Genomic DNA, 9,621 nt, shown 5'->3' on the forward strand with positions numbered 1-9,621 from the left:
TAATTGCCTTTTTTTGAGTAGCGTGCCCAACAATGTTTCAGAATTCGCGGGCAGTCCATGATACACTATTTACGTTGGTGGAAAGGTTGATACAAAAACATTGCTGAATTCAAACGTTCTGCTGACAGGTCCACGAACATTTTTTTTTCTATCTTTCGGAAACCGACAGTCATTTTCCAGATGCAGCATAAATTCCTGCTAAAGATGAAAACATTATGCCTACACAGTAAATAGCCCCCTGTAGTGTATGTAAAATATTTGACAGTATGGGTAGGCTACAGAAGGCCTATTGCTGTACGATAGGAGCGCGACATAGTTTCCTATTTAATTTCAGAGCCTGTACAAAGGCAGGACATATAAACCCAATAATCTATTGATAAACTAAATATTGAACAACCATTCGCTTTTTGCATGCAGTGGCCTATTGCCAATAAATTCCAGATTTTACAGCAAATAAAGACCGTCATTGTCACCATAAAAGGCGAATGGAGGCGTTTTCCAGGTGGTTTTAATGCTTGTTCGCGCTTGCATAGTTTTATGACCGGTCTGAGTTATAACGAGGAACATGCATATGTATGACGTGCGCCAAGTTTATGCATCTCAATATTTTTGTATGTGCGCGGACTTTTCAGAAATGGCGCGGCAGAAATGTTGTACGCAGTGGCGGTTCTAGTTTGTATGGCTCCCTGGGCGCCCCCCCCCCCCCCAAAAAAGAAAACACCATTCTGCACTAACTGTAATTTTTATTCAGACATTTGGAACAACACCACAAATAAATAATCATGACATTTAAAACGATATCAATATAACAATATATACAAAACTAAGACTCTTAAATATAAAAAACAAGTACCAAAGACAAATAGAAACACATTTGATTTGGCACTCCAGCGTCAATTCATTACCCATCCCCCAACACTGTCAACCAAGAGTAAAGACAAAACGAATTCACCTTGGTGGTGTGCAGACTGGTTTTATATTATTCTTAACAATTTTGCACAAACCAGAAAAAAATGCAACAATATGTCTGTGAAACTATATATTCACAGTATTATGAATGAATTGTGGTTTATTTGGAAGCATTTTGAAGTGTGACTGATTTTATAAATTGCGTTAGTACTGTACAAAGTTAGAGTTGTGCTATTTGATAGATTCCCCTGCTCTCCCTACCTCAGTGGGGAGACCGGAGGTCAACCTACCCACACCCCCCTCCCCATCTCGTACTTCTGAGTGGGAGACCTTCCCAGGCAATTGCCTGCCTAGCTCACAAACTAGAATCAGGGCACCCAGTCCGACAAGGTTAATTCATCCACAGTCCCACACGGTGACATGATATCATTGACGTGATGTGCAAATGAGCGATAGAAAACCGATGGCGCAAATGTCACCGTGCCGCCCCCGGCAAGATGCCACCCTGGCCGGCTGCCCATATTGCCTATACCTAAATCCGCCACTGGTTGGACGCAATTTACAAAGGTTATAAATGAGGCCCCTGGAGTGGACCTCAGGGATCTGACCTCAGTTGACTTCCCAGCTAGCACATAACGTTCTGAGAACCATATGTTTCTTAGGTGGGAATTTCAGTACTTCAGCATAACGTTTCCTCATGGTTCTATTTAAAGTAATGTTGTCAAATTGTTCAGAGAATATTAGGAATAACGTTCTTCTGTGGGAATTTCAGTTCTTTAGCATAATGTTTCTACAGGTTTCCTAATGGTTCTATTTAAAGTAATGTTCTCAGAACATTAAGATAATTTTTCAGAAAAGCCACAAGAAAACATTAGTAACATTCAAAGTACATTCTAAGAATGTTAATTAAAAACATACATTCTGTTCTCAGCCTCAACAAAACTCTCTCTGTCCTTTATCTTGTTACGTGTGTTCAGGTAGGTTGGCCATGCTTACTAATTGGCCGCACCTGATCTTAATGAGTGCTTGTTTCCTTTGAAATGGGGTCTGTTTGAATAGACTAAAATGAACAGCTTTGTATGAGTTTTAAATAAACATGGCATGCTATGTTTTCCATTCTCGGAACGTTAAAACCTCCCAGAAAAAACTTTAATGGAACCATAGTAAAAACGTTCTAAGAACCTCCCAACAACCTAAAAATGTATGTTCCCAGAAAAAGCAACGTTTTCACTTCCGTTCTCAGAACGTTTGAAAATGTTCAGTTTTACTGCTCAGGAAACTTATGGCTTCAATCCCAGAACCAATGGGAAACTAAAAATGTACGTTCCCACAAATTCCAATGAACCAAATGTGCTAGCTGGGTTGGGCTTATCTGACAATAGGGCCCTTCTCATGACTGCCTCCATCCCAATACCAGCACTGTTTAAAAAGAGACAGATTTCAGATTCCGGAAGGATATCAGTCACCCCCACTCATTTGCAGAAGCATTATCTGATGTGCAATTACTTCCCTCATCCTCAACCTCACTTGAAATAGCAGTTGAACAATATAACCAGGGACTGTGCACAGTTATTATCATCATTGCCACATTAAAAACTCTGGAGATATCTACATTCCGCTGCTGAGTGTAAACTGGAAAGAATATGGAGGAAAACAAACCTAACTGCATGCCATATCTTCGGACTGCATACAAAGAGGCACTGAACACTGCACATAAGTTATACTATACCAATCTCATTTCAAATGGTGAGGGGAACCCCAGAATGCTATTTTCTGTTGGAAAGAAACGTTAAACCCCCAAATAACTCTTCCATTGAGCAATCCAAGAATTTTCTTGACATTTTCCAATCCAAAGTCAAGGACATGTACTGTACAAATGACCCATTGCTTGGGGCCTGCCCCTCTGCTTCATACTGAGCCTCCCAGCTGCAGTTTCAACAAATTCTCATTGACACCTCCAACATCTGTATCCTAAATTGTAAAAATTATGAAGTCAAATAAATGGCCCTTGAACCCTATTCCCACAGCGCTCATAAAATCCAGACTCACTCTTCTCAGTTCAACTATAACCAAAATCATACACTACTGGTCCAAAGGTTTAGAACACCTACTCATTCAAGGGTTTTTCTTTATTTTTACTATTTTCTACATTGTAGAATAATAGCGGAGACATAAACTATTAAATAACACATGGAATCATGTAGTAACCAAAAAAGTGTTAACCAAATCCAAATATATTTTATATTTGAGATTCTTCAAATAGCCACCATTTGCCTTGATGGCAGCTTTGCACACTCTTGGCATTCTCTCAACCAGCTCCATAAGGTAGTCACCTGGAATGCATTTCAATGAACAGGTGTGTCTTCTTAAAAGTTAATTTGTGGAATTTCTTTCCTTAGTGCGTTTGTGCCAATCAGTTGTGTTGTGACAAGGTAGGGGTGGAATACAGAAGATAACCCTATTTGGTAAAAGACCAATTCCATATTATGGAAAGAACAGCTCAAGCAAAGAGAAATTACATTACTTTAAGACATGGTCATTCAATATGGAACATTTCAAGAACTTTGAAAGTTTCTTCAAGTGCAGTTGCAAAAACCATCAAGCGTTATGATGAAACTGGCTCTCATGAGGACCGCAACAGGCATGGAAGACCCAGAGTTACCGCTGCTGCAGAGGATAAGTTCACTATAGTTACCAGACTCAGAAATTGCAGCCCAAATAAATACTTCAGAGTTCAAGTAACAGACACAGCTCAACATCAACTGTTCAGAGGAGACTGTGTGAATCAGGCCGTCGTGGTCGAATTGCTGCAAAGAAACCACTACTAAAGGACACCAATAAGAAGAAGACTTGCTTGGGCCAAGAAACATGAGCAATGGACATTAGACTGGTGGAAATGTGTCCTTTGGTCTGGAGTCCAAATTGGAGATTTTTGGTTCCAATCTTTGTGAGACGCGGTGTGGGTGAACGGATGATCTCCGCCTGTGTATTTTGCACCATAAAGCATGGAGGGGGAGGTGATATGTTGTGGGGGTGCTTTGCTGGTGACACTGTCTGTGATTTATTTTGAATTCAAGGCACACTTAACCAGCATGGCTCCCACATCATTCGATACGCCATCCCATCTGGTTTGGGCTTTGTGGGACTATAATTTGTTTTTCAACAGGACAATGACCCTACACACCTCCAGACTGTGTAAGGGCTATTTGACCAAGAAGGAGAGTGATGGAGTGCTGCATCAGATGACCTGGCCTCCACAATCCCCCGACCTCAACCCAATTGAGATGGTTTGGAATGAGTTGGACCGCAGAGTGAAGGAAAAGCAGCCAACAAGTGCTCAGCATATGTGGGAACTCCTTCAAGACTGTTGGAAAAGCATTCCAGATGAAGCTGGTTGAGAGAATGCCAAGAGTGTGCAAAGCTGTCATCAAGGGAAAGGGTGGCTACTTTAAAAAAATATGTTTAACACTTTTTTTGGTTACTACATGATTCCATATATGTTATTTCAGAGTTTTGATGTCTTCACTATTGTTCTACAATGTAGAAAATAGTAAAAATAAAGAAAAACCCTTGAATGAGTAGTTGTTCTAAAACTTTTGACCGGTAGTGTAAATCACTTTCTTAATTCAGGCACTGTGCCTAATTTTCTGAAAACTGCTTCCATTATACCAACCTTGAAAAGACCTGGACTGGATCCCAACACCCTAAGCAATTACATATCAATTTCCACCTGCCCTGTCCACCAAAGGTCCTTGAAAGTGTGGTCTCAATACAGCTACATAACTACTATAACTTTCTACCAACAATCTGCATGAACCCTTCTAGTTCGGCTTCCATGCATGGCATAGTACAGAGACAACACTGAAAAGAGTGTTGTGTCAAGTTGAACGGTTTCGAGACCTTGTAGAGTCCATGCCCAATGAATTCAGGTTATTCTGAGGGCAAAAGGGGGTACAACTCAATATTAGGATGATGTTCCTAATGTTTTGTACAGTCGGTGTATGTGAGGACAAAAGTGGATACTGAGAGCGTAACAACCAAACTGACAAACTGTTTAGATGCAATCAAGAGGTGGATGCAGTTGAACTTCCTAAAAAATTGATTGCACTAAAACAGAGCTTGTGCTTATTGGCTCCAAGAGTGCATGGAGCAAGATGAGCACATTCTCTCTTTCTCTAGCTGATGACACCATCAAAGCTTCCCCCAATGCAGAAACCTTGGTGTTTAGACTCTAGCCTCGTTTGAAGCAGACATCTGCAACATCATGAGTGTTATTTTTCCACCTAGGGAACATCGCTTGAATCAGGTCCTTCTTGTCCCCTGCGGCTGCTGAGAAGCTTGTGCATGTCCTGGTAACATCTCAGGTTGACTGCTGTAATGCACTGCTGACTGACATCCCAGTAAGGCGCGTCTCAACTCCAGATGATCCAGAATGCAGCTGACAGGATGCTCACAAACTACACAAAAAAACTCACATCACCCCTGTTTTATTCAACCTCCATTGGCTTCCTGTTCAATACAGGACCAAATGTAAGATTCTGCTGCTCACCTTTAACCAATGGTGTAAAAATACTTTGAAGTACCACTTAAGTTGTTTTTTTTAGGGGTATCTGTAATTTACTTTAGTATATTTTTTTACAACTCTTACTTTTACTCCACTACATTCCTAAAGAAATGATGTACTTTTTACTCCCATACATTTTCCTTGAAACCCAAAAGTACTCGTTTAGATTTTGAATGCCCAGGCAGGACAGCAATATGGTCCAATTCCATACCTATCAATATAATGTATTATCTTCCCAGTTGTGTAAAGTACTTAAGTAAAAATACTTAAAGTACTACTTAAGTAGTGTTTTGGGGTATCTGCACTTTACTTTACTACTTTTACTTCACTACATTCCTAAATAGATTATGTATTTTTTATACATACATTTTCCCTGACACCCAAAATAATTAGTTACATTTTCAATGCTTAGCAGGATAGGAAAATATTCTAATTCACACACGTATCAAGAGAACATCCCTGGTCATCCCTACTGCCTCTGATCTGGCAGATTCACTAAACACTGAGTGTTGGAGTGTGCCCCTGGCTATCTGTAAATACATAAGGAATTTGAAATTACTTTTACTTTTGATACTTAACTATGTTTAAAACCAAATAATTTTAGACTTTTACTCAAGTTGTATTTCACTGGGTGACTTTTACTTGAGTCATTTTCTATTAAGTTATCTTTACTTTTACTCTAGTATGACAATTGGGTACTTTTTCCACCAGTATGTCTTCCCTACTGCCTCTGATCTGGCGGACTCACTAAACACAAATAATGCATTTGTAAATGATGTCTGAGTGTTGGTATGTGCCCCTGGCCGTAAAATAAAAAATGGTGCCATCTGGTTTGCTTAATACAAGGGATTTGATGTATAGCATTTAGTTTTACTTGTTACTTTTACTCAAGTACGACAATTGAGTACTTTTTCCACCACTGCCTTTAATGCCCTCAAGGGTGATGCACCTAAATACATATGCCAACTTCTGAAGATACACTATGATCATCAGACTCAAACAACGTGGGAACACCAGCCACAAACCTGTGCAGCATGGGTGACGGGGCCTTCTCACATCTGGCCCCTCAGCTCTGGAATGCTCTACCTACACGTCAAGGAGGCAGCTTCAATTTCCTTGTTTAAAACAACGAAATACCTACCTATTCAAGCTACAGGTAACAGCCAAAATAATGGAAACACTTGAGTAAACGAGGGACACAAAGTTTGACAGCAGGTGCTTCCATACAATTGTTGTTCCTGATTTAATTAAGAAATGAACATCCCATAATGCTTAGGGTCATGTATAAAAATGCTGGGCAGGCCATTATTTTGACTACCTGGCTATGCCGTGGGAAAACAGAAAGGAAAATGCCGCACACTGCTGCTCATGGTCCCAGGTGATATTTGTTTATAACAACTGTTTTGACCCTTAGGTCTTCATCAGGCATCCATATCCCAGGTGGGGGTGGAAGGTCCTATATATAGGGTCAGAACTCCGTGACATCACTTCCTGAAACAGCAGGTAAAAAGTGTATAACAGTTTCACAAAGTTAACATTCAATGTATCAAAATATATGATCATACACAAGGAATGTGATCAATATGTATAGTAATATACATACAATTATTCATTTAGGATTACAAAAACAACACAATTTGGTCATTTTAAAACTATAAAAATGATTTCAAGTCAAACTCCTCATTCAGGCCAAGAGGAGAGTCTCCTCTCGTTGTCTCCTCCCCTGCGTGACATCTTGACCATTTCTATTCCAATGTATCTCTGAGAACTAAAATGATGTCCAGCTTATACAAAATGAGCAGCAACTGGAATTTTTGTCTCACCTGTCCGTATATTGCTGCGGTGCTCACTGGATCCGTGTCTTAAGGCTTCTACGGGTTTTCCCTATGTAAGACAGACCACAAGAACATTTCAACATGTAAATAACGTTGGTGGACATGCAGGTAATCAGGCCCTTGATCTTAAATCGTTGTTCTGTGCTGGGGTGAGTAAATTAGTTGCATTTGTACGTGAAGCTGCATTGAACACACTGGCTACATTTGTAATTACCCTCCGGAACCTTGTCCAAGAAAGTTTCCCTTTTCTCTTTAGGGTCAGATTTAAACCACAATGTCTCTCACGTTTGGGGGTCTTTTAAAAGACCATATGTGCAGGATATTTAAAAATGGGTTTCAATTGTGGGTCAGTGCTTCCTGATAATCGTCCTTAAATGTCTTTCCCAATTGTGAGCGTTGGGTGAAGCATGATGGGACATGTTCTGCTTTTTCTTTAACTTTTGGTTGAATGCTTTCCAACTGTGTTCGTCCTTCAAAACGATCATTGGCATGTTTTACCCAATTATCTTTGTACCCCCTTTCCTTAAACCTTTGTGTGAGGTCCCTGGTCTGTTTCTGAGAAGAAGCATCGGAGCTGCATATTCTTCTGATGTGGAATGAATTTACTTTTATTAAGTGGACGTAGATGAAAGCTGTCTCCTCTAAGGAGGGTATTCTTGTCCGTAGGTTTCCTATAGAGATCTGTAGAGAGGGACGTTTTGTCCCTAGTATAAATCACATCAAGAAAACTGATTTGTGATAGATCATAGTTAATGGTGAAATGAAGGGGTTCATTCATAGTTTAGAGAAGCATGGAATTCGCTATACTCTGCCTGAGAATGTATTATTGGCGGACTTTCAGGTAGAAGCTAATTGAGGACACATTGGCGAATGCGCCTGCTCTGTGTTCCCTCAGTATTGTCGTTGACCCCCATTGACCCTCTATCTAAAAAAGCCTTATCATGGTCGTTTTGGACACTTCCACGGCGTGGTCTTTGGTTGAGGGGGATGCTTACCCGGTTGTGCTTGTGGTGCAGCCACATTGCTGTCTGAGCAGTCAAGGCCTGACGAGAATGCAGAATATTCATTACTGTGTCATTTTACTAACCATGGTTCCAAGGCTTAAACCTCAGTCGAATCAGCATTTTACGCCTGGTTTTCAAGTTCATTGAACTCATCGTAAAGTCCAACGTTCATTTTGAGTCAAAATCAATTTCAGGAGGCGTTAGCTACTTAACCGTATTCTATTACAAACAAGCACATGCTTCAGTACTGTGAGTGAAGTGATGTGTAATAACACGTTTATTAAGTGTGAGCATATTTCGATCAGACCATATTATGGCAGACAGTGGGGTGGCTTAGCGAGGCAAATCCCTAAAGCCAGGGTGGTGAGGTGGTTGCATTGTCCCTCAGGGTCTGTAATACTCTGTATCAACTCCCTGTCTGCGTCCCTTATTTTGACCAGAGTCCTATGGCCACTATGTAGAGACTCGGGTGCCTTTTGGGACGGAAGTCCTATGAGTGTGTGGCACGCTACATTCCGGTCAGGCAGACAACTGCCATCCAGCCCTGCGGTGACATCACTTTTCCCTCGTGTTTCAAAGACCGTGAGCTTTCTCTGTGACAGCTCCGCAGCCATCACTGTCATAGTGAGGCTATCGTGAGAGACAAAAGTACTTCCTCTTGTAATCGGATATCAAACACAAAGACAGTAGCACAGCTGTTTCCCCTATTGCTGGTTGCTGTGTAGATACATGTTTTGGCTTGTTTTGGGTCATTCGTTTTCTGTGGTTTCACTGAAAAGGGTAGAATTTGCATATGTACCCTTTATCAGTCTATCAAACTTCTGTACAGCATATCTCTTATCACCAACATGTGGGGTATGTTGAATTGGACACAGAATTTCTGAATAGGAATGCAATTCACTGGTCCTGAAATGACCATAGTCAAAGCTGATGCTGACTATTTTGCGGAATTTTCCAGTCATTATTAAATCAACTGGTCCAATTTTATTTATTTTTTTACTTCAGAGGGAGTTTCTACCAGACAGATCATGAGGGAGTCTTTAAGAAGTGAACAGCCAGTTCTCAGAAAGTTAAATTGAATTTGGAGCTAAATTAGGTGAGTCATCCTTTCACAGTGAAGCCTTCAGCTCTTTGAGTTGTTGGTATCGTCAGAGGCCATTCTGAGAGGATTGTCTTTTGGTTGAGCCAGGGAACTGAAAATCTCTTGCTGGCATTGACCAGCTACTTTCCCATAGCATCTGTTTTAGATGACCATGCCTTTTGTGTGGGTTTGCTCCTCATGTGGGTTGTATAACCTCATTCACAGGAA

The 9,621-nt window shown here is 40.6% G+C and overlaps 1 protein-coding gene across 1 annotated transcript in view; it reads left to right on the forward strand.

Annotated features, from left to right (window-relative positions):
• ccdc18 (coiled-coil domain containing 18) overlaps positions 1–5,467 on the forward strand; it is a 39,667-nt gene extending 34,200 nt beyond the window's left edge. The window contains exon 27 of the mRNA XM_029704305.1: positions 5,197–5,467. The gene's annotated coding sequence lies outside the window, so the exon portion shown is untranslated. The remainder of the gene's footprint in view (positions 1–5,196) is intronic.
• The last annotated feature ends 4,154 nt before the right edge of the window (positions 5,468–9,621 follow it).

The sequence above is a fragment of the Salmo trutta genome, chromosome 21, assembly GCF_901001165.1.
Source record: "Salmo trutta chromosome 21, fSalTru1.1, whole genome shotgun sequence".
Classification (NCBI taxonomy): Eukaryota; Metazoa; Chordata; class Actinopteri; order Salmoniformes; family Salmonidae; genus Salmo; species Salmo trutta.